Source organism: Triturus cristatus, chromosome 11, assembly GCF_964204655.1.
Source record: "Triturus cristatus chromosome 11, aTriCri1.1, whole genome shotgun sequence".
In the NCBI taxonomy this organism is placed as follows: Eukaryota; Metazoa; Chordata; class Amphibia; order Caudata; family Salamandridae; genus Triturus; species Triturus cristatus.
Window position 1 is genome coordinate 1,017,755,471 of NC_140594.1, and position 24,916 is coordinate 1,017,780,386.

The window sequence follows — 24,916 nt, forward strand, 5'->3', positions numbered from 1 at the left end:
ATAGGGCTTATAAATCTGCCCCTAGAAATGTTATGCTTCTAAAGTAGATAAACTAAAGGGCAATCACTCAGATATTATACCTGTTCTAGTTCATCCATCCAGCTTGAAAGAAATGAATAATAGGTTTAACAGCATTGTCTTTATTTTCTTTATGTATTCAAGCATTGAGAAACATTGTGAACAGAAATGTTGCCCACTAGGCTTAAATACATAGGCTTATATGTATGTATAAGCCTCAGTAAATTCCTGATCCCTTTCAAGTGTCTTTATTTTGGGTGAAATTGTGAAACGTTTGCAATGTTGATGGCTATTTTAATACGAAACATTGAAGCCACTAGGGATGAATTACTGTTTTTAACTCAAAGTGCAGAAAGCGTCCCCTGATTCAGATTTCCAAATGGGAGTTGTTCAGCCAGTTTTTGACTCTGGCACTTGTTGTCCTGCTTTTCTAATAGGTTAAACAGGATTACAGATTTCATCTCATTGTTGGTTTGCCCACCATGCCACCTCAGATTAGACCTAATCATATGTAGATCTGTCTTGGCCCTGCTCCAATAGGAAAGAGAACAATTGACGGACAGAATACTGAACAATGTCAAACATTCTCCCCAGTACTGAGATCTGGACCAAAATCCATTGTTTATTTGCTTCCCATGCCATTCCAGTTTAAACCCAGCCATATGCAAATCAGTCTTGACCCTGCTCCCAGACATGGGTCCCTTGCTCGCTGGGCCAGTGGTTTCAAGCTAGCCTGGCTGATGAGTGGTGATACCCCGAAGCTGGTCATAAGATACTTTTTTCCGTCCAGAGATGACCTGGCCTGGCAGTTCGGGCTGGACTGTTCTCATGAGGAGCAGGGTTAAGACTGATTTGCATATGGCTGGGTCCAAACTGGGGCGGCATAGTGAGAAAAGAAGGATGGATCAAACCCAGATCTCTTGGCTGGGGGTGAGTGGTTGAAAAGTTTCATCACCCTATCCATCAGCTTGTTGTGTTTGCCCTGCTTCAATATGAAAAGTGCAGCTGGAGCTGCCAAGACAGGTCCTCTCCGAACCAAAACACAAGCAACTCAAGACCGGTTTTGCTCAAGTTGGGTTCTTCATTCAGGTGCAGTTGTGTTCCAGTGGCACAGTAGGCAAGGGATCAATGTCTGGACATACCCCTAGTCACTAAGGGTGATACGGCAAACATACAAAACTGGTCTTGGGTTGCTTGTGTTCTGGTTCGGGGAGAACCTTGCCTGGACTATTGGGCTTGACTGTTCCCTTTAGGAGCAGGTTGAAGACTGATTTGCTTATGGCTGGTTCCAATCTGAGGTGGTATGATGAGCAAAAGAACTATGGATTGTGATGTTTCCCGAGTAATTGCCAGCGGATAGACAACTTTCAAGCATCTCTCCTATCAACATTTGTGTGTTTGCTGTCCCACGCAAAGTATAAAGGGTATGCCCATGCATGTGTACCTTCCTTGCTCACTGTGCCGTTGGAACCAAGCTACACCCAACTGTAGAGCTACAATCAGTGTGAAACATGTCTTGGTTTGTGTGTGTTCCAATTCAGGGAGACCCTGGTCTGGCAGTTTATGCTGGACTGCTCCCATATGAAACAGGGTCAAAACTGATTACAAATGCCTGGGTTGCCACCCGGAGGGATTGCCAGTGGTTAGAGAAATTGCAAACATTCTTCCCATCACCTTTTGTGTGTTTGATGTGGTGTCCTATGTGGCCAAGCGTATACTCAGAACTAAGCTAAATCCTACTGAAGAGCCCAATCATGTTGAAAATGGTCTTGGGTTGCTTAAGTTCTGGGTGAGGAAGGACCTGGCCTGGCAGTTCGGCCGTAACTGTTCCTACTGGAGTCAGGACAGGACTGATTTGCATGTGGCTGGGTCCAAACTGAGGTGGCATGGTGGGCAAAAGTACGATTGGTTGGAATGCTACACCAAGTGATTGCCAGTGGTTAGACAAATTGCAATCATTCCTCCCATATCCTTTGGTGTGTTTAAGATCATTGTGCGGGTATCTATGATTGGGTGAAAATGAAAAGCAGGATTTAGGGGAACACTTGGTAGCAAATATGGTATAATTGGTATAATTTGATAGCAAATATTGCCTATTAGACCATTAAAATTGTTGAAAATATAATAGGGTTTAAAAGCCTACTTTAAAGAGGGAGGGAAGGTCCTCTTTCCGGCAATATTTCAAAACTAGAAGAAAATAGTGCATTTGTAAGCACACTAGGACAGTAACGTTTGTCAAAGGTAGCAGGAATTAATAACTATTTAATGGTTAGGACTATTGAAAGCCGTTCCCTACTTCCTCTGCAGCGGATGCAGCTTGCACTACATGTCATGACAGACAGTGTTTCCAGGCCTGAACTTTTCACTTACAAATCATTGCTATGATATGTGTTAGTCTAATTCATTCAATAGAAGAAAACCAAGACTACAACACCCAGAATGCATTAAGCTGAGACATAAATTCTAGGACTGGAAACTGTGTCCGCAGTGACATGGAAATAGGTTGCTACCCTAAATTCCTGTCCACACCTTCCAGAGCACACTTTCAGGGGCTCAAGGTAAGACATTTTGGAGGCACAGGCAGGGATATTTTGTAAACTGCATCCGCAGCAAGTAGCACCACTCCTTATATGAGTAGTGTACATTTAGCAGAACTAGGCCTGAAACTGTCCTGAAACGTTGCGGGCAGGGGGCAGGATTCCCCACACTACCCCTCTTTATCTATGCCACTATTTGTGAGTAATTCTTAGGGGTGCATAACGTAATTTGCTTTCGCGTAAATGCAAACAATTGTGGAAAAGCTATGTGAAATTTTGTTTAACTACACAAAATACAAAAAACAGCATTTGACTGTATATTTTACATGCGTCCTCTTGTCTATATTGGTTGTAAGGACGCATTTCACACTAAAACCAGAGCACAAAAAACACAAATACAGCAAACAGCAGTCTCTTACATTCCACTAATTCGTATTGTACCTGCCCTCGGTCTAAAGCAAGTTACTAACAACCGTTCAAAACATGTTGGTATTTGCGTAAAAAGCGTAAAGGTGAAATTACCAAAATTACCCAATTTTGGCGGTCTCACTGAAATTGCGCCCTAGCACTTTTACTGACAGATAAAGAGCCACGGTATTTGAATAAATACCCTCTATTTAAAAAAATAAAATGAATAAAAACAGCTGTATAAATTAAGATCAACTTTCTTTCAAAAGTAATTTTAGAGCGCAAGCTTCACAAGGAGAAGAGAAACCAATGTAGAGGTAACATATTCGCGTTTTAGCAGCTCTGTGTGTTTTCAGACACTTCTCTGCATCTACTCCTGGGAGAATACAAGAAGGAAACGGTTTCTTTTCACAAAGTACACTAACTCATTCATTAAATATTAATGTAGCACTTGGCAAGAATCAGCTCTGACATGATCCTGGCTTGTTTAGGGCACTGAGGCCCTCCCGAGGGGCTTTGATTACCTTGGCCGGATAATGACTTGTGATGGACCAGAGGTGACCTTTTGTCAAATAGTGCTAGACAAACCACTCCATGGCCGTACCCCTGAGAGGAGCATGAACAAGAGGTGTTATGCTGCAACGCCAGGTAGCTCGGTAGCGACACCCGTGGCTTTTCTTTGTCTGTCTCGTGTGAGATAAAATAGGTGCCATGATGCATACTTTCTGATTTATTTGGTCAGGGTTAGGAATCGTGCTACAGCACAGTACAATTGTAATTTTAAAAGGACATTGTAAAAGATCTGGGGGTGACATCAGTTGACTCTTATTAGAACGTTCTGAAGATGAGGAAGGCAAAAAAAATGTTTTACTTGTATTTATTGTGATCTTTAGTAGAATCCTATTAGAAGAGGGACTGGGTCAGTAAGTAACTCACCTTCCTAAAACGATAAATCTTAAATTTCAAAATTATTCTGATTATTAAGCACTTTTTCATCCACGTCGACCCCCGTTTTACTGTTTCTGAGAGTCAAACATAGATTGGAGACAGATATATAAGTGGAACAACACAGCGGTGACCAGGATACAGAAAGCAAAAGAGGCGCTCTGCAGTGTAAATGGAAAATAGTAAGTCACAACTCTCTGAGGGTGGTGCTCCAAGGGAAAGAGGGTCGGTCACCATACAACCTTATAAAATCCACCAATGGGGAGACAAACAGGTAAGCAAGCAAATCCGAGCAATCAGCAAGTTTAGAAATCAGTCTCAAGTTTAAAATTGATTGACTACATTCCGCTTTAATCCATTTCTTTTGGTGGGGCCATCCTCATATCAGTGTAGTGTCAACTTTACAGCCAGTCTGTGTTCCAAAGAGTTTACGGTAATACAGCTACACATACACTACACTGATATGAGGATGACCCGAACGAAGGAAATGCTTTAAAGTGGACTGTAATTAGGGCTCCCAGTTTTATGGTATTTATTTTTTTACAGTTCCGTCTCTATTTATCCATAGTTATTTTTTGACCATCTTATTAGTATTTATCCATATTGATTTTGTGTTTTGAGAATAAATAGAATCATAACACAGTATATTTCCACATTTATTTAACTGATGAACATGCACTCATACTTTGCTACCTGTCGCGTTTTAGCAAATTAAGCGGCCAAATATAGGCAAACCATACACCCATAGGAGAATATCAGTATTATAATATAAATATACGCTAACAGCATTCAGGGAAATCTGAACCTCTTTTTTAACTTCTCATTCTGTGTATCTGCTCAGCTGTTGTCCTGGAAAGCATGAAAGACAGCATGGAGAGTCACCCACAGGAAGCATAATTTTCTGTATTTTTCCACTTTTAAGAATAAAGACAGAAAACACATTGGGGAATATTCTCAAGGACTTATCGCCGAGTTAGCGGCACTTTATCGCAGCCAAAGTGGCGATAAAATTATCACCCTATTCACAAGCTAGTGCTAATAGCCGATACCACCAGTTTCCCTGCGATAGCAGCTGCAAAAAATATCGCCACAGATGACCCCTGCAACTATTGCTAATGAGATGCAGAGTAGGTGTTCCCGTGCCAAAACCCTGACAACACCACTCCACAACATTCACAATGACCAGACAGAACTGCGATAAGAACACAAACCAGGTGATAAGGCGCCTTAGCAGCAGGAAAATAACACCTGCTCCGACCTTGTGCAAAGTCGGACCGCAGCCTGCACCACAAAAGGGAACACAGCCGACAGCCACACCTGAAGAACAAACAGATGCACCCAGGCGACTGAACATGCAGCCCGAAGGGCTGAAAGGGCAACAACACCATCCGTCACAACCCCCAGTACCCCCCTTCCCGGCATCCCCCTCCAACCAAAGACATGCCACATCAGCTACACCTAAACATGTACAAAATAATCCGCTTGATGTCGCACAATCACAGCTGGTGACATGCGTGTGTCGTCACAGAAATGAGCATCACACATTCACTTTCGAAGCAACAAATGAAACTTTATTAAAAGGAACACTGAAATGAAATGAAGACACATTGCGGCTCCCCACAGGACAATCCGTAGGTCACAGCCTGCAAGACAAAAATCATGATCAGAAGGTGTGCCCTGCGCACATCAAAGGACAGAGAGAGAGCGAAGGAGAGAGAGAGGAAGAGAGGGAGAAAGAGAGATAAGAAGAGAGGGGGGAGAGAGAGAGAGAAGAAGAGAGGGGGAGAGAGAGAGAGAGAAGAAGAGAGGGGGAGAGAGAGAGAGAAGAAGAGAGGGGGAGAGAGAGAGAAGAAGAGAGGGCGAGAGAGAGAAATAATAAGAGAGGGGGAGAGAGAGAGAGATTAGAAGAGAGGGGAGAGAAAGAGAGAGAGAGAAGAAGAGAGGGGGAGAGAGAGAGCGAGAGAAGAAGAGAGGGAGAGAGAGAGCGAGAGTGAAAAGAACAGAGGGGGAGAGAGAGAGAGAGAGAGAGAAGAAGAGAGGGGGAGAGAGAGAGAGAGAGTGCCAGCCCTGCGCACCCGGGCCACACTGCTCATCAGCTGCCGCCGCTGTGTCTCCAACCATTTGCCGGTACATATAGCAGTACACCAGGTCACACATCTGAGTCAGAGCCGTCATCTGAAAGAGAGTCCTGAAACATGATTGGCACAGTGCACACACTTGCACAAGACAACATCGCCTGCCCGCCCATGCACACCCAGGCAGAGGCACCCCAGCCCCACCCTCAACCATTGGAGCATGCCTGCCAATGCACACCTGGGCCTCACTGCTCACCTTTCACCACCGGCGTGCAGACAGGAGGTCCCACCACGTGCCGCTGCAAGCCACAAGCCCAGGGCCTGTGGACATGGCACCCTCCACACCATTCAGCCATGTTCCACAGGCCACCAGGTCATACGTTTGGTGCTGGGTCTTGATTACTCCATGGCATACGATATACCAGTGCACCCGGCATCATCGCAGGCTGCACACCCGCTCAGCCCAATGGGTGCCAATAACTCTGGGATTCCGGAAGCGACGCCACGTGGTGGTAGGCCCGTGCTGCCCGCTGGCTCTGGCCTACACTGCGGTCCAGCAGGGCACACAAAAGCTGAGCTGTCCGAAAGGCCAGGACGGGGCATCATCGCAGGCTGCTCACCCGCTCAGCAGCTTAACGTGCCACTGACTCAGTGCACCCAACGTAACCGTCCTGTGGCAGGGTGCCAGTGCTGGCCACAAGGCTCTGGGTGCCACTAACCCTGTGCAACCCCAGTCAGTGCCACGTGGTGGTAGGCCCGTGACGGCCGCAAGGCCTTGGGTGCCACTAAACCTGTGCACAACAACTCATGGGCCCTTTATGATTGGGAACCATGGAGCGTCCGTCATCCAGTCACCACCGGCAGAGGGGAATGTGACGTAGTCGGCCCCTTATATTTGCGGGGTCACATGGCCTGTGATGCCTCTGCCGGATGGGTGTGGTGTGCGTGCAAACCTGCCCTCAGAGAGTGGCTGTGACATGCTGACAACTAGACCAGTGACCTGCACACCACCAGCGAGTACGCCTGCGATGGGTAGCAATGAGGGCCCCCCCTCGGAGCATTAGCGGAGTGGTCTGGCCTGCCGTACGCCAGACCAGCGCAGGACTTGCAACAATGACTTGTGGAATCTGGGCGTGGTTCAGTCCATGTCCTGACATGGAAGTGACTGATGCGTGTCCATGTTGTAGTGTTCACGGGACCCAGTACACAATATGCAATGTAGCACCCTATGACTGGCATCACACAGGATGAGCATCATTGGCGCAAGGGAAATCACTGTCCCTACATTCATCCACACATGCATACATGAAGGATGAAAGACATGACACAGCACTGCGTCACTGGATGTTTATTGCACATCCAGTGCAGTTCTGCAGTTGGAGCGGTACAGGGAAATGCCGAGCACACTACACAAAATGGGTCGGTGGAGGGCCAGCTAGAGTCCATCCGCGGATGACAAGTACTGCAGAAGAGGAAGGGTACAGTCCACAGAATGGTCGCCGTGTCATTGGTCATCAAACAGGATATGGCAGTCCATGTCGCTGTCCAAGGTGAGTGCATCAGAGTGTATCGGGGGTCAGTGGAAGGTCATGAGGCCATGTGCGGCACCAAGCAGAAACAGGCCAGGTGGCAGAAATGAATGCTAGTGCCTCCTGATCACAAATCCATCCACGTCCTCATCCCCGGATGTGTGGTCTGCCCCACCTGTGGGTGTTGCAGTACCGGCTGTGTCACTGTGTGCCACTGACACATTAGGGGCCGGAGGAGGATTGTTGGCCGCACTGTGTGGCAGTAACACATCAGGTGCCAGAGTGGATACGCCTGCTGCACTGTGTAGCACTGACACACCAGGGGTAGGAGGTGTGGATGGTGTGGGGGCAGCAGCATTCATCAGCACCACTCCTTGTGGCAGCAATGCCGTGATGATGGTCTGCAGGGCATGCTAGATCCCAGCTACATTTCGCTGATGTGCAGCTGTGGCTGCCATCCTTTCCGCCTCTATCCACACCATGTCCTCCATGAGCCTCTGCATGTGTGCCAGCTCACGGCTGCTATTGCTGGTGCCCCTTTGAGCGGACAGGTTTACTTCTCTCCACGTCAGGACTCCAGCGATGTCAGTCAGGGCTCGTTGGAGACCATGGAGCATCATAGAAAGCCATGGATGGCGTCCAGTTTGGTGGCCATGAGGTCAAATCTGTCCGGTTCCCCACAAGTTACCTGTTACAAGTGGAGAAATCTCGCAGAGACAACATTAGCTATCGCTCCCACGCCCACCCTATCTCACTCTGGGTGTACTACAAACTAGGATAAGGATGGGAGTAGGGATGGTAGCCAAAGAAGGTCAAGGTGATGTCACGAGGAGTGGGTGAACGTCCCACTGTGTGGATGGACCGGGGACCCTAGCTGCACAGGAAGACAAGGCAATAGGTTACCACAGCATAGCAAAATCATGCTCATTCACACCATGCACTCATGTGGGAACAATGATTACCTCCTGAGACCAATCCAGAAGGTCCGCTACCAGGGTTACATAAATTCTTGCCCAAATTAGCGCTCCTGCGCAGTGAACCAAAGGAAAAGATGTTCCTCCGCCTTGCAGCAAGAATTGAGGCAGAGAAACAGATAAGCACGCCTGTGCTGAGGAAACAAAGAAGGAAGACTGACACCAATCTGCAACAGTGGAAGACCAAGAGCACCTGATCGTCTGTGCTCCGGTGAGACAGAAATTCCGTGCAATAACTGATAAGCGCTCCGGCGCGGTGTATGCGGTTTCAAGCAGCTAGCAGTCAAGCGCACCAGCGCAGGAGGGGCAGCCTAAATATAAGCTACGCTCTAAGTAGTCAAGCACCCAAGCGCGGTGCAGGCGGGTATCAGGCAACCAGCAGATATGCGCTTCAGCGCGGTGCGGAAAGTTCGGCAATTTGCAGTTTGCGAACAACCAGGAAGTGACAGTGTTAGATATGCGCTCCAGCGCGGTGGGAGCAGCCTTATGCAAGCTACTTCTAAATGCGCTCTAGTGCGGTACGGAAAGTTCAGCAATTTGCCGTTTGCGAACAACCAGGAAGTGACAGTGTTAGATGCGCTCCAGCGCGGTGGGAGCAGCCTTATGCAAGCTACTTCTAATTGTGCTCCAGCGCGGTACGGAAAGTTTGGCAATTTGCCGTTTGCGGGCAACAAAGGACGCGGCAACGTTACCCTCATAAATCAGGGCGAAGGCAGCGTTAGGATCTCCGATGGCGTTGGCGGCAGATTTCAGCAATCCGAAGCGCCGGACGGGGGAATAACCGCTGCTGATAAGCGGATTCCCCTGGAAGCGCGGATGACGCCATGGTGTTTCTGGAAAAAGACTAGACCGCAATGGGCCATGCTGGAAGTGAGGAATATCGTCCCGCATAAGCACACAGACGCACCCAGGCCATCAGGGGAGACGGAAGGTAAGGGAACTGGCGAAACATGACAGAATCCCACCCGCACCTGCTCAGCCGTCTCCCTCTGGGAAGGCCGTGTGTTGTTCCTGGAGGTCTTGGGAGACTGCCGGGCCATGGGTGCCTCCTGCTGTGTGGTTTGGGTGGTGGTTGGGGTCTCCTCGATGCAGCTGGTCAGCCCTGATCCTGGAGGTGAGTCGCGGATGATGTCAATGACGTCTAGTAGGGCTTGGGTGTCGATGCTGGGGTTGTCCTCCTCGTCATCAGTGAAGAGTGGCTGGGACTGCTCTACAGAGGGTGTTGATGGTGGCCCTGCAATGTGAAGGGGAGGTGGTGTATTGCAATTTGTCCACATGTATGTAGCCATATGGTACATATTGACATTCAGACAGCATGGCATTGTACAAATTGACAGTCTATAGATCTGGGCGATTACCCAGAGTCATTGAGGGTGTGCACTGCGCTCTGCTTGATAGTGCATGTGTGCCATCATGTCCATCTCCACCCGTCCCCCCAGTACCTGGTGGTCACTCACCCTGTTGCAGTTGTGTTGTGTCCTGACGAGCAGTGTCCGGTCCCCCAACTCCGGCCACAGTGTCCACACTGATGACTCCTCCATGTCATCCAGCACGAGCTGTGGCGCTGGGCCCCCACCTCCAGTCTGCATTGCTGCCTTCTGGTTGGCTGCGAGTTTCTCCTTGGTCTTCCGCTTGATGTCATTCCATTGCCTCTTGAAATAGTCCACTGTCCTCTTGTGCTCTCCGACGACATTCACCTTGTCCACGATGTCCCACAATATTCCAGTTTTGGTGCCCAATGACACGTTGGAGGTGACCAAAAGTTGTTGATGGTGTTCCATCACCTCCGTGACTATGATCCTGTTCGCCTGTGGACTGAACTTCGCCTTCCTCTTCTTCTTGTCCTTGCCCTTCCCTGTCCCCGAGGTCACGGGCTGGTCGTCCGTGGTGCTTGTGGGGTTGCGCTCGTCCTCTGCGCCTGCTCCGGCTGCCTCCATGGTGCTTGGGTGTTGGTCAGTTTGTGTTTGGGTGTTTTTTTCTACTTTTATGGTGATTTTTCCCGCCTGCCAGGTGTGTGTTGCAGGCCTGGCACTGCTTATCGCTGATTTCCTCATCGCGCTGTGGCCCATCGCAGGTTTTTTGGTGTTGTGGTTTATATTTTTCTCCATCGAGGTGGTTGTATCGCGTACAATGTCCGCGGTTTCGGCAAACTATCGCATGGTACCGCCTTGCTGTGAATTCCACGTTGACACAGGGTTATTTTCCCACGATGGGCTGCGATGTTGAGAGTTGCGTTAAGCTACTCTTGCGGTAGTTATCACACATTCTTGTGAATATACCCCATTGTTTTTTGTCTGTATTTATCTGTAAAAATCACTAAAAACGGGAAACTGGGAGCCTTAACTGTAAAAAATCAATTTGGATTTGGGACTGATTTCTAAACTTGTTGAGTGCTTGTATTTGCTTGCTTATGATATATAACTATATTTTATTTTAGCCCCATGTTCAAAATAGCCAAACTTCCTAAGAAGCATGGGAAAGAGTAGCTCGTGGTATGAGAATTAGGCACCAATTACTGAGGATCTTTTGTGCTGGTGACTACTACTAACACACTACTGCCAACATCAGAACTCCCAGCCTATGCATGGAGGGGCACTGTTTGACTAAGAGCGATTCTGTCGCTCTGATTGTTCACCCTGCCACTGCTGAAGAGTTTACCCTTTAACCTGCCCAATGCCAAACTTTGTCAGTGTGCTAAAACACCAGTTACACATAGTGACCTGGGAGCTCAACTGGTGTGTGCGCCTCCTTTTGGTGTCCGCGGGTCACTGTGGTACCACAGAAGGGGCTACAGACATTCGTGCGGGCCCATATGTAATACATGTAGTGCCAGTGCTATCTTTAGAAGGCGTTCCTTAATTTGGATTGGGGTGTGGTCCCATCCAAATGAGATAATCTCTTTGCTTCTGTGCCCATGCCATTTTAAGAACATGGGCAAAGATGCCATTAGAGGGTTCACTCAGAGTGTGCCACAAAAATGTGGGTTCACTGTCAGTGTGCCCTCTGAGGGCAGCCCTCTGGACATGGCAAAGGGGATCCCATGGACCTTCCCAGTCATCCACCTGTAGGCGGGTGCAGTTTCTCTCTGCACCTGCCAGCAGTGGGATCTCGAAGACCGCATTAAACTACTGGCATGTTGGTGCCAGGACAGACAAACACAGAGTCGCTTTCACTGAATGTGTTGCCTTCAGGCTAGCGCAAGTTCGCGTTTGCCCTGGAGGCAGCACATTCATAGTAATATGATGCTTTGTCCCTGTTTGTGCGTGGCACACCTGCCTAAAAGTGTGCTGTGCCGCATTCGAGGATAGTGTGCCCTATATTTAATACAGGCCCAAATAAGCATCAACAGATGCTAAAAATGAATTCTAAAAACAAACATTTACAGTAGCCAGAAATATGCTGGGCAAATTAAAATGGATCAAACCATTTTTTTCCATAATAATCTACTGAAATGCACACTCCCTTATGAAAGAAGGGTGGTTACAAAGGTACTCTCAGTAATGTGATTACTGGTATCAAAAACATCAATAAGGTTTTATAAACTAAATTTCAAGCCAAGGGGTTCAGATTTAACATACAGTAAAAAAAGGGTCAGCTAGAGCTTCTCCCTAACTCAAATCAACATACTAAGATACCTACTAAATTATTGAGAAAACAATGGTGAAACATGAGGATTTCTGTCTCTTTCACAGATTGGGATGACCGATGGCCTGCTAATTTACAGAAGTACAACCTGTAAATTCAAAGGGAATGAATGAATAATAAGGAATGAGGTAAGTTCTACATTTGTGTCGACTCTAACAGGGCGACTTAGACAATGGTGGGTGCCAGCCAGTCCTTGGATCAGGGTTGGCGTTCAGCTCAGTCTCTCAGATCAACTTACCAGGTTTAGAACTTCTCACTGCCTGGCAGAGATCTCAATGCCTAGTGTGTTTCTGCTGATGAGTCAGATTCACGTTAGACTCAGCTGAATGACAAGTGGGCTGCTATTTTTTTTTAGCCCTCTCAGCATTCTTTTTTGTGTAACTCAAACTCCTAAAACATTAATTTGATTGTCAAAAACACAATGGGCCTGAATCCCACTGAGTTTTCTCCCTGCACCAGGGGGCCATTGTTTTGTTCCCAGCATCGGACTGGCCTATAGGGCAATCTGCCAGTGTCCGATGACCTGGCCTGACAGGTTTGTTTATGGAGCATTTTTTGGGGCTGTTTTTGGGCCTGTTTAATGGGCTGTAGCACCATTTTTTACTGTTGATTTCCCTGACATAAAAAATAAACATTGCCTGCAGCTCAAATCTTTCTATTCTTTCATAGCTTGCAAAACACTTATTAGGCATATCTTTACAAGTTAAAAACTGCCCCGATTTGCAAACACAAGTCACCTTTTGAGCTTTCTAAATCACTAAAGTGGGCCACTTTTATTTTGATGCCCATACCTTTTTTCTGTCTCAGTCTTGTTCCCTGCACAGGACTACCATGCTTTACACAGGAGACACAGACAGGGAAAATCAGTGCCCAGTAGCCCCGCCTTAAATAGCGATGTAACCTGGGGTCTTTATGTCACATGGGCAGCCAGGTCAAGTGTTTCTAATCATGGAGCTGACTGAGGCGTTTCCTGCACAATTTCATGAGACTGGAAAGTCTCATGTAATTGGCTGGGTAGGAAATCTGTTATTTTATTGCAGAGCGTTCTTCCAAACTCTAATTTAGGCTCAACTCTCCTAACATATTAATTCTGATAATTTATTGTGCTTTGTTTCATTGCAAAGTGATCAGGGGATCTGTCATGGCAATTCAAAGCTCTGTGTAAATAAAAATAAATAAATTAAGGGGTCTATTAGGATGGCGGTCGGAAAATCTCCCCGACCGCCATGGTAGCGGGAAGAGACCGCCCGCAAGGACCGCAGCATAACCTCCGGTCCAATTATGATGCTCCGCAGTCGAAATCCGACCACTGCAGATCGGATTCTGGTGATTAACATTGCTGCGGTCGCTGCGGCCAGTAGCACCGCCTCGATGTCAAAAAGAGCATGTCCTGCATATCCCTGCACTGCATGGCAGGCACTGCACAGTGCCTGCCACCTGGTACAGGGACATGTTGGGGGGTACCATGGGTGCCCCCCAGTGCACCCACACCCCCAACACATTGGGGGCCCGCAATGGTCCCCCGGAACATGTTTCCGCATGCCTTTTCATGGCAGTTCCACCGCAGCGGAAAGCCTGGCTACCGCCGGCATCATAAGCGTGCTGGCAGTGCTTGGCCCTGATCCGCAACAATTGTAGCGGTCTAGATCCGCCCGCTAGGCAAGTGGGCGGACTGCAACCAGCGGAAAAGTGGCAGGTGGAAAATCTCACCGCGGCGTTCACGACCGCGATGCTAATCTGACCGGCAGTTTTCTGGGTTTCGATGGTGGGCGGATGGCCGCCGCTGGACTGGCGACAGCCATCCGCCCGCCATCCTTATAGACCCCTAAGTCTGCAAGTGGGTAATTATAATTAAGGCACAAAGATATTGTTGACTCTCAAACTTCTACTTTATGTTGGTTTGGGATTCAGTTTGCAGAAGGGGAACATTTATTTTGGAGAAATAATAGGGCCAAAAGGCCATAAACTCCTGGGGGCACTCTCTCCTCCTAAGTGGGAGAGAGGAAGATTTATTATGCTCACATCTCTATTCCTTTATCTGTCATTGGTGTACTTATGCCAGCATGGAGTTTCAAGAACTGTCCTAGAGAAATGTTTGTGACTCTTTCATAAATGTGCGTAATCCAGGGATAGAGGTAGCGGAGCAGCTTTCAGAAAATATCACCCTCCCTCCTCCCAACCTACAGAAAAAAATCATCCCCACCAAACATAAATCCATAAAATTTGAGGGTTATCACACAAAGCAATGTATTTGGCTCGATTTTGCTACTGGGGAGCCAGAAGTGGTATAGGTTCAAGATACTTACAGATTGACTTCAGCATGTCCATCCATTTGTTGAGCAGCATTCACCCTGATGAAATCCCTGCATAATGGCCTGGACACAGAGTTAAATAACGTGGGCTGGTAAAACATCACAATTGCACTACATTGACTAAATCTTAGACATAAGGTTAAGTGTACCCTAAAGAGCATTTCACAACGTGTTGAACTCCAACAGACCCATTACTAGAGGTGAGCGAAAGATCACAGAAAATAAAAAAGTAATCTTGACTTTTGATACTTTATCTAAATGCATTATTTAGTAAAATATAGCGAAAACATTGGAACTCATTAAAAACCAGATGTATGCCCTACCAAGTTTCTAGATTTTTACTTAAAATTGCAAGAAACCTTAAGGATTTAAAGGTTCACACATGACCTAGATCATAAATAACCAACTACTTTTGGGGTCTGCCAAAGGTGGTTGGTCATATACATTTTATGAATTTCTCTGAGTCAGTAATAAACGGATCACTTACATATTATCAAGTCAACAAATATCGACTTACAAAATTATCAAAACTTTATTATTGTTAACAAACATATTGAGACCCTATACTGAATTTTTAAAAATCACTACGATTGTACAAATAAATATTAACATCTAAAATATCTAATTTAACAAATATCGAAAACAAAAATATCAGAAACAAAAATATCATGATTATAACTAACCATAGACTGAGGGCCTGCTTACAACGTTGGAGGTCCTACAGCTGATGATGCAATGCACTGTCCGCTGTAGGACCACCAAAGCCGTGTTGCAACCGCCTGCCAGATTAGTAGTTGTGGTCTGACAGCAGCGGTCTGTTAAACTCATAGAAGAGCCTAACATGCAGACCGCCAATCTCAGAGCACTGACTGCAACTTCCTGAATGGTGTGGGATACATGCTACACCAAGGAGGAAATGGGAATGCAAAACCAGAGGAGCACAACATGAGCCCCCGAAGCATGTACCCCCAGGTCCAAGAGCAGCAGTGGGCCCTGTTAGGGCCCCTTAGTTGCCTCTATGCTACACTTGTCATGGCAGTCTCACCGCTATGAAAAGGGCAGTGGACAGGCAACTCCTAATATGCTTGGCGGTGCCGCATCGGGAGGTCCCATCAAATGACTGCGATCAGGACATCGTAATAAGGTCCCAAATGTCAGAAGGTGCAAAATATATCACATCACAGAAAGGGAAACTATTACTGTGGGCCTAATTATGATGACTGTCGGTCAGAAGATAGCTACCATTGCAGCAGGAATGAGGCTGCCTTAAAAAAAGAACAGCTCCAGAAAATGCACAAAAAAAAGGAAATCTATTCCTAAAAAATATATAAAAAAATTAGTTTATAAAAAAAAGAATTCAGATTTCCTTGAAAAAAAGGGATGTCCAACTTCCCTTAGAAACATCAAGGAAAATCAAATCTGCAACAAATAGACAAAACACCCTCCAGCACAATACACGACGGGGCTTACTACAATGTCGGGCGGACTTATGTCCGTCCAACACAGATGCAGATTAGAACCACCCGACCTTAGATGGGCCTTAGGAGGGAAGGGGGCCGAACTAGGGGCCTCCAAAGACACTTTTCAACAGCATTTCCATGTCAGAAAGGCCGACATCAAAAGGCTGTCACAAAGTGGCAATATAATCCCGACGGCGGAGCTGAGCCTAGCTTGCCCGTCATTCAAGGGATTATGGTGTTTTCTGATGCACCCGTTGGAAGTGCCGCAGACCATCCCTTTGCCCGATGCCTCCATCCACCACATCATGAAGCTGCGAACGTACTGCAATGTCAGAGGTCTCGGACCCTCTGATATCATAATCAGCCCCTACATTTCCAAATATATATACATACATATATTAGCCTACAGAAAATTAGTCAGCAATACATACACTACACATAACTTACATTAAAAACACTTTACTTCCTAAAACACATAATAAATCTATGCAATACCAAACACCATCACAAAAACAATAACCACACAATAAACTCACCAATCACACCACACATATAATAGAAACAACTTACTACCTCCTCCCTACCTTCAAACACCTTAAAAATCTGTAAAAATGTATTTACCTTTACTGATAAACAGCAGCAGTCAAATGCAAATTCTTTCTTCCACAGAGGTCTCAAAAAGAACACCAATAGTCTACTATGTTCACTTATCTGTAAAACAATATATGCAAGCCTAATAAAAGTTTTAAAAAAATAGGAATCAACGGGAAACAAAGCTGAAATATCATAAAAATATTTATTAAAATGTTTGTTCTGTATTTGTACAACAACTATTAACAAATGTGTTTTATATTAAATAAACATTTTACAATTTTTATTGTTAATAAAGATATATCAAAAATATGAAAACGTTGCAATAAGTGTTTTTTTCAAAATAAAAATAATAAATTATGTGTATTGTCTTCTTCTAATACTTATTAATTTAAAAAGTTAAAATCAATTGCAAACACAGGGTGTTTTTTAACCATAACAATGCAAACTACTTTTACAACTTCCTTAACATGACATGTACTAGTCCCATTTCACTACAAAGAAAGTAAACGCATATCTATAGAACTAAATAGTTACAATGCTGTATTCCCACTGCAATACAACATACCCCAAAGAAGGTTTAGGACATCAAAAGGGTTATATATACTATTCCAATTGCACAAGTAAAATAAGTGAGGAAAGGTGTTGGGCACAAAAGGGGCACCATTTACTATTACCACTCCAATCTTACTTAACCTAGGGAAGGTGCTTGACACTAAAGAGGCAACAAGAACCATTCCTACTCCAATACAACTTATCTGAGGGAAGGCTTTGGACACTAAAAGGGTTAAATATACTATTCCCACTCCAAAATAAAATAATCAGGGAAGGTGTTTGACACTGAAGAGGCAACAATTGCCATTCCCACTCCGATATATAACTTAACACAGGGAAGATGCTGGACACTAAACAGGCAACATTGTCCATTTCCACTGCAATACAACTTTTCTGAGGAAAGGTTTTGGGCACCAAAAGGGTTAAATTTACTATTCCAACTCTAGTAAGGGGCAGTGGTGGCTGGCATGTCCCGAGGGTGGTGCGGTGGGTGAGACATTAAATTAAAAGATTTATTTTTTCCCTCGAGGCAGGCAGGCCCTCAAACTCCTAACCCAATCCTAGTGCTGCTCTCACCAGCATGAGAGCAGCACCAGGATTGGTGGGTGCGGTCTCTATCATTGCTCAGAATAGTACTGGGGTCTTTCTCTAAACCAGCTGTCTTAAGACAGCTGGGTTAGAGAGGTTTAAAGTGAGCATGTGCGGCTGGTAATGGCCAAAAAAACATGCGCACATTTAAACTGAAAGTGCCCTGCTCTCTCTGCTGCTGCCAGTCAGCAGCAGCCCCACCACCCCTCTTGATGCTCTGTTTGGGACCATGTGACAAAAAATAAAATGGCAATAAAAATGTAATTAATTAACTTCATTACCATTTTATTTTTCAGCTCTGGGGGCATTTCAGTAGGGCTAAAGGGGCAACATTTACTATTCCCACTCCAACTCAGAGAAGGTGCTGGACACTAAAGATCACACTGCTTGCTAGGGGTGAAATTCTAGTGTTAGTGGATGCAAGGAAGTTAACAATCACCACTTTAGAATAAAAGGTAAGGGCCCAAATGGGTAATGCCTGACAGGTTATAGAAAAAGAATTGAAGGATACGAAATATGAAAAAACATGCTCCTGCTCAATGTATAGGACCAAAACGGTTAGACACCCATACCCACGCCGTCAATCTGCCACTTTTAAAAATCTTTGAAACTCTAGAGTACCAGGTTTATGCTACTAGGCAACACTTACAGATGTAGTGATTGCAGGTCTACATACAAGCAGAAACAAGATGACCTCAATCTTTTGAAATGCTGTGTGCAAACACTAACGTGCCACCAAATTACAAACCATCACGTAGCCTCTGCAGAAAAATCTGGGCATCTCATGAAGCTAAGTTCATCTATGTCATAACATAGGGAAAGAGATCAGGGAATTGGCAGATAATTAGAAGAATCTGAGACCACATATCAGACTGCTTTGCAGTAGATTTTGGACATAGCAACCAACTGAACAAGAAAAAAGGGAAAGATCTATACATTCTACCTCAAATTTAAAGTTACTCCTAAGGTGATTATTCATCGCAGGCACAGGGCAAAACTCACTTGCCAAAAACAATGAAGTTATCCAGGGCCAATTACAAAAGTTTTTTCTCCAGAAATGTCAACCAGGATTATCAGAATGAATGGCTAATATTGCAACAGAATTGGGATGCAAGAAATGTATTGTGTGGATGGACTTGGGCCAAGACAATCTTTGTAACTCAAATTGGTCCCTTTGTTATCATTTGTTAGGTAGGGGAGCGGATGACTGATTGCTTTATAAAGTGTATTTTATGATGGGTATTCTTATCTGCAACTACCAAGTGCTCAAGTGTTTCTGCTTTTCCTTAAGTTTTTGTCAAACCAAAGAAACACCACTGGAGCTTTCCTTTCCTTCTGATCACTTTACCTTTCCATGAGTATGCACCCCACATTAGACACTTCATATACCATCCAATGCTTTGCTTTTATTTTTCCATGTAGGCAAACCATTGCTACATGCTAAGTAATCTGAAAAATTAAACTTAAATTGAAAGATGGTTCAGTTTTTCTTAACTTATCGCTGTTTGTTCTTGAAGTAAGATGTGTGGGTTAGATCCTGTCTCTTTCACCAGTTGTTGGACAGTAACTCAGGGTTGTTTCAAAATGTTCAGAAGTAGGGCTGTATCATGATCGGATTTCCTTGTTCTGGAAAGAGCCGAGCGCCTCTTTTATGTGCCTTATGTAAGGTGAACTCTTTTAGCACAATATTTCTCAAAGGAAGAAGCACATAAAACAGGAATTAGCCAGGAAATCCCATCATGCTACTGCCCCATTGCCTTAATTGAGAAAATACTGGGGTCTCACAATGATGGACGCTGGCTGCTTGGTGGAGTGCAGCAGAGCAAGATTTGTTTCGCTATCTGTTCACCTCTAGCCATCAGTTCATGTCTGGAAGCGAGAGGCAAGTGAGCTCTGATTGTTAAAAGGCCCCTGTGAAAGAACTATGAAAACAGGGCTGCAAAGTAGGGGGATCCTGTCAGATTCTGGTTCCGGCAGCTATTTCTGGGGAAACATGCTGAATGTGTCCTTGTGGCATTTTTTGTTTGACACCAGGAAACTTCATTCAGAAACTTTATTCGATCTTTCTGGATAAGATCATAAAAGTACATAAAATAAGATTACATAAACAACAGCAGTGTACACAAAAACCCAGTTTCTAATAATAAAGAGAGTGCCCAGTCAATCTTATTATATATTACAATTCATCCGCATATACCCTTATATCGTTTTAAAATATAGGTTGAAACATCAGCTAATAAAATGTCGGAATATATCAATAAGAAAGAGTTAAAAGAGTCCCAGGCCTAGCTTATGGGCCCGCTTGTTTCCTTTTTTTCATACAAGCCCATAAGAATGACGCTACTGAGAAACAGACATAAGGGATGGAGAGGGATTTTAAAAATTATAGTGCATCCCGACTGAATTTAAAATTATGCCGCTTTGAATTCAGGAAAATAAATGTATCTCTTTCCTGCTGGTACAAAAGAGTAATAAGTGCAGATCATTTTGGGGGGATTGGGTATCGCAGGGGCAAAGAAACAGTTCGGAATGCCTGAATCTTCTGCCCGGATATCCTAGCATCAGCGGTATCAGATGCAGGCAAAATCTCTGTAGAATGAATTTATGATGAGATTTAGGGATGTCAGCTAGATAGGAGTTGATTCATACATGATAATTGACTGGTTACAATAGTTCCTTTCCCTGTGAATGTATTGGGCCCGCAGCAGAAATGTGTCGACCACCTTCTGCCTAGACGTCTTTCTGCAGGCAGTTGGGTCCTTAAAGAGATCTTTTAACCCCATAGCGGTCAATTCCAGGTCAACATACTTCAGCCATCTGATCCTACTGTAGTTCTCCAGTTTTCAGATATCTATTAAAATATTTTGTGTAAGGGGGACCATGTCCCTACACCATATGGATGGCCACAATAGGAGCGGGGCTAATCTAGTGGAGTCCATAATATATGGTAAGCCCAGTTCTGTATGAAGGACGTAATTAGAATAGGATTGCGTAAGAGAGGTTAGAGATTTAAAAAAAAATATTCTCTATAGTCTGGAGTGGGTTGATAGGTGCCATACCCCAAACGCCTGACCCATAGGTTGCTGCTGACTTAGTTCTTGGCGTGATAGATCTTTTTGATGAGGACTAATGGTTTTGCACCCAGCCTATTAGAGAATGATTTTACTGCCATTATACTCCTCTCCATGCCTATGGCCCTTCTCTCAACCAGCTGTGACCACGTTTGGTTCTTGTCAAAAAGTACTCCTAGGTAAGGGAAGGACTCAACCACCTCAATTTTCACAGGTGGGGCTATCACGTCATCCTGAACGAACAAATCTGACAGTTCTGGCCGGTCACAGTGTCGTGGGCCAGCTACGGTGTCAGGGAGACCCTTAACACTGTACCTTTGGAGATGCAGGGTGTCAGACCTTGTATTGAGCTCTATAGGAGCGCCGGCGGCAGGCGTCATTACCGGATATCAGTACAAGAGTTGATGGGCCCTTGAAGTCACACGTGTTGCAGGTCAAACTCTGTGAGTTTTAAGTCAGGAGCGCTGGCCTCGGCAGGTGTCAGGAATGTGGTGCGAAGTGGAGCGGTGCAATGTGTGGTGCCCTCAGGTCATGGTGCAGGCAGCGGCTTGGTGACAGTTGTCCAGTGACATCAATGATACCAGGTCTGCGGTGCAAAGTGTAGCAGTGCTCGTTGCATTACTGACAGGTCACGATGCAAGCAATGGCATAGTCGGTGCTGAATCGCTGTCATCGGTAGACCCAAGGCTGAGGTGCGAGATGGGGCAATGCATAGTATGGGTGTCTACTAGTTGTGGTGCAAACATCGGCGTCGGTTGATGAGCTGGTGTCGATGGCACTGGCCTTGGTGAGCCAAGACTGCGGTGTGGGATGGGGCAGTATGCCAAGTAACCTACGAGCTGTGCACCCAAACCACGGTGCAGGCAGCGGCATTGATGTCAGCTTGGGGGGGCAGCTTCGGTAAGACCAGACCTGCATTCCAAAGTGGGCTGGTGCTCTGTGTTCTCCATGTGCGGTGTCCACAGGTCACGGTGCAGACAGCTGTGTCGTGGCAGCATTGCGGCATCGTCACTGATACCAGGGCAGTGGTGTGATGTGAGGCAGTGCGGAGTGTGGTGCCCACCGGTCACCGTGCAAGCAGCGCCTCGCTGGAGGCTCCGGGCGGCATCATCGGTAGGACGAGGGTTGCGATGCTAAGTGTGATGGTACCTTCAGGTCACTGAGCTGGCAGCAGCATCCTTGACGGCATCGGGTTACCTTTTCTCCTCTGTGGCAGCTGAAACATCCAGTTCCAGAAGCCAGTACCCAAAAAATGTTGAAGTCTTTGATTTCCCTGAAACTTCCAACAGGAGGCGCGCTCTAAATCAAGCCCTTGGAGATACTTGGGATGTAGAAAGCACAGGCCAGTCCTTTCCCTGCCCAAGACAGAAGCAGCAACTTCAGGCCAACCCAGCAAAGCACACAGCAAAGTGGTAGTCTCTCCTCACAGCTCTTCCAGCTTTTCTTCCTGGCAGGTTCCTTAGTCCAGAAGTAATGTAAAGTTCTTGGTGTCAGGGTCCAAATATTTATACCACATTTTCCTTTGAAGTTGGTACAAATAACGTTCCTCTGGCACACATAAACCAGTTTAGCCTGGCTCAGGCCAGGTTCACCCCAGGAGGTGGAGACAAGTTTGTGAGAGGCATCCACAGTCCAGTCAGGTGCAAGCGACTTTTCCTCAAACTTCTCTAAGTGCAGCCAGGTCTATTCCGCCTAGCTATGAATCACCCACAAAAGGCAGAAAACACCTCAACCCACCCTTGTGTCTGCCTAGTGTGAATGCACCCCCCATCTCCTGCCACTCGGAACCCAGATGGGGAATACATAAACAGGGAGAGACACACAGGATGGTTAGACAAGAAAATACCCACTTCCTAAGTGTGGTATTTTCAAATACATAATATAAAAGTCATCTTTATGAAAATATGTATTTTTAAATCCTGAGTTCAGGCATACTAATCTCTATATATCCCAATGGAAAGTTAGGCTTGTAAGATGTTACAAGGTAACCCCCATATTAGCGTAAGGGACAGACAGCATTTATATGGTGAAAAACCAACTACACAGTATTTCACTATCAGGACATGTAACACACACCAGTACATGTCCCACCTTTCACATACACCACACCCTGCCCTCAGGGGTACCTTAGGCCTACCCGACTGTGTTTTACATGTAAGAAAAGGGAAGGCTAGGGTTTGGCAAGTGGGTGCACTTGCCAGGTCGACATGGCATTTGAAAGCAGTGAGCAGACACTGCAGTGTCAGGTCTGAGGCACCTTTGAAAAGCTACTTGTGTGGGTGGCACAATCAGTGCTGTAGGCCCACTATTAGCATTTGATTTACAGGCCCTGGGCACACCTGTGCACTGTATTAGGGACTTAGTAGTAAATCAAATAAGTCAATTATGGAAAAAACAATTTACATGGAGATCATATGCACTTTAGCACTGAATAGCAGTGGTAAGGTGCCCAGAGTCTCAAAACCAACAAAAAAAAGGTCAAAACCAGGTGGCCAAAAAGCAAAAAGTCTGGGGTAAACATGCTTAAAAAGCAACGTCTAACACACACTCTCTGGGGGATATTCTCAAGAGCGTGTGAAAACTAACGCAAAATTAGCTTAATGCAACTCTTCACATCGCAGTCTATCACGGGAAAATAACTCAGTGTTAACGTGGTATTTCCAAGCCGGCGGCACCATGCGATAGTCCCACGACAACGCGTCAAATGAACGCGTTAAAATCAATGTTACGCCGCAAAAATGTGAAAAAAGCGGCGATGATGCCAATCGCGATACAATAATCAACGAAAACCAGCCACAGGCCTGCAATCCCCACGCAACATGCGGGAAAATGCACTATAAAAGTTGAAAAAAAAACACATACAAAAGCCAAACAACAGCAAAGCACAATGGAGTTAGCCAGAGCAAGTGCAGAGGATAACCAGAACCCCACAAGCCCCCAGAGGACCAACCTGGGACTTCGGGGTCAGGGAAGAGCAAGGACAAGAAGATTAGGAAGAAGCGGTTCAGTCCGCAGGAAAACAGGATCCTGATAATGGAGGTTGTAGAACTCCACCAACTACTGTTTGTCACCTCCACTGTGTCACTGGGAACTAAAAATGGAATATGGCAGACCATCGTGGACAAGGTGAATGCAGTCGGAGTGCTGAAGAGGACAATGGAAGAGGTCAAGAGGCTCTAGAATGATGTCAAGCGCAAAACCAAGCAGAAACTCGCAAACAACCGGAAGGCAGCAATGCAGACTGGAGGTGGGAACCCAGTGCCACAGGAGGAGCTGGACGAGATGGAGGAAATGGTGTCCACAGTCATCAGTGGGGAGACGGTGGCAGGAGTCGGGGGACCAGATACTGCTCAACATGACCAGACACAACAGCAACAGGGTGAGTAACGACCAGGGACTGGGGGAGATGGGCACAATAGCACACATGCACAATTAAGCATAGCACATCTGCAGACAAACCATTCCCCAGACCCCCAACTTCCACCAAGAGACCAATGCATCCAAGAATGCAACATCCCAGCACTGTATAAGCACAGAAGTCAGAGGCACACCGCATGTAAGGGATAAGGGGCAGCCAAATCAGAGCTGCAGGGGTGACTCCCCCAAAATGTGGCACACACACATCACATGCAGAGCACATCAACATTGACAACGATGTGGCACAATCTGCAACACGTCCACAACAGAATAGAGGACACAACTGGTGCCACTTGTGTGCAGGGAAATGTGAGTTGACAATGTATAAGCACAAACACACATCCGTGATGTTGTTGAAATGTCCACTGTCCCGCATCATATAGGCAGATCACCACAAACAGTCCCAATGTACACTGTCATTCAGTCTGCATGTAAACATGTACAATGCATCAACATACATGTGAACACAATGTTAAACTGCATCTCCCCTTCACATTGCAGAGGGAAATTCAACACCTTCTGCAGAGCAGTCCCAACCTCTCTTCTCTGATGACGAAGAGGACCACCACACCTTTGACTCCGATGCCCTCCAACAGCTCATGGAGAGCCTCTGCACCCCACCTCCAGGAGCAGGGCAGCCCAGCTGCTACGAGGAAAACCCACCTCTGCAGAATACACATAGCAGGCAGCACCCACCACCACGGCTGCCTCCCAGGACCCCCACGACAAACACATGGCCATCCAACTCCGTGTGTTGGGGTGCCAGGAGAAGCTGGCTGAACAGGTGCAGG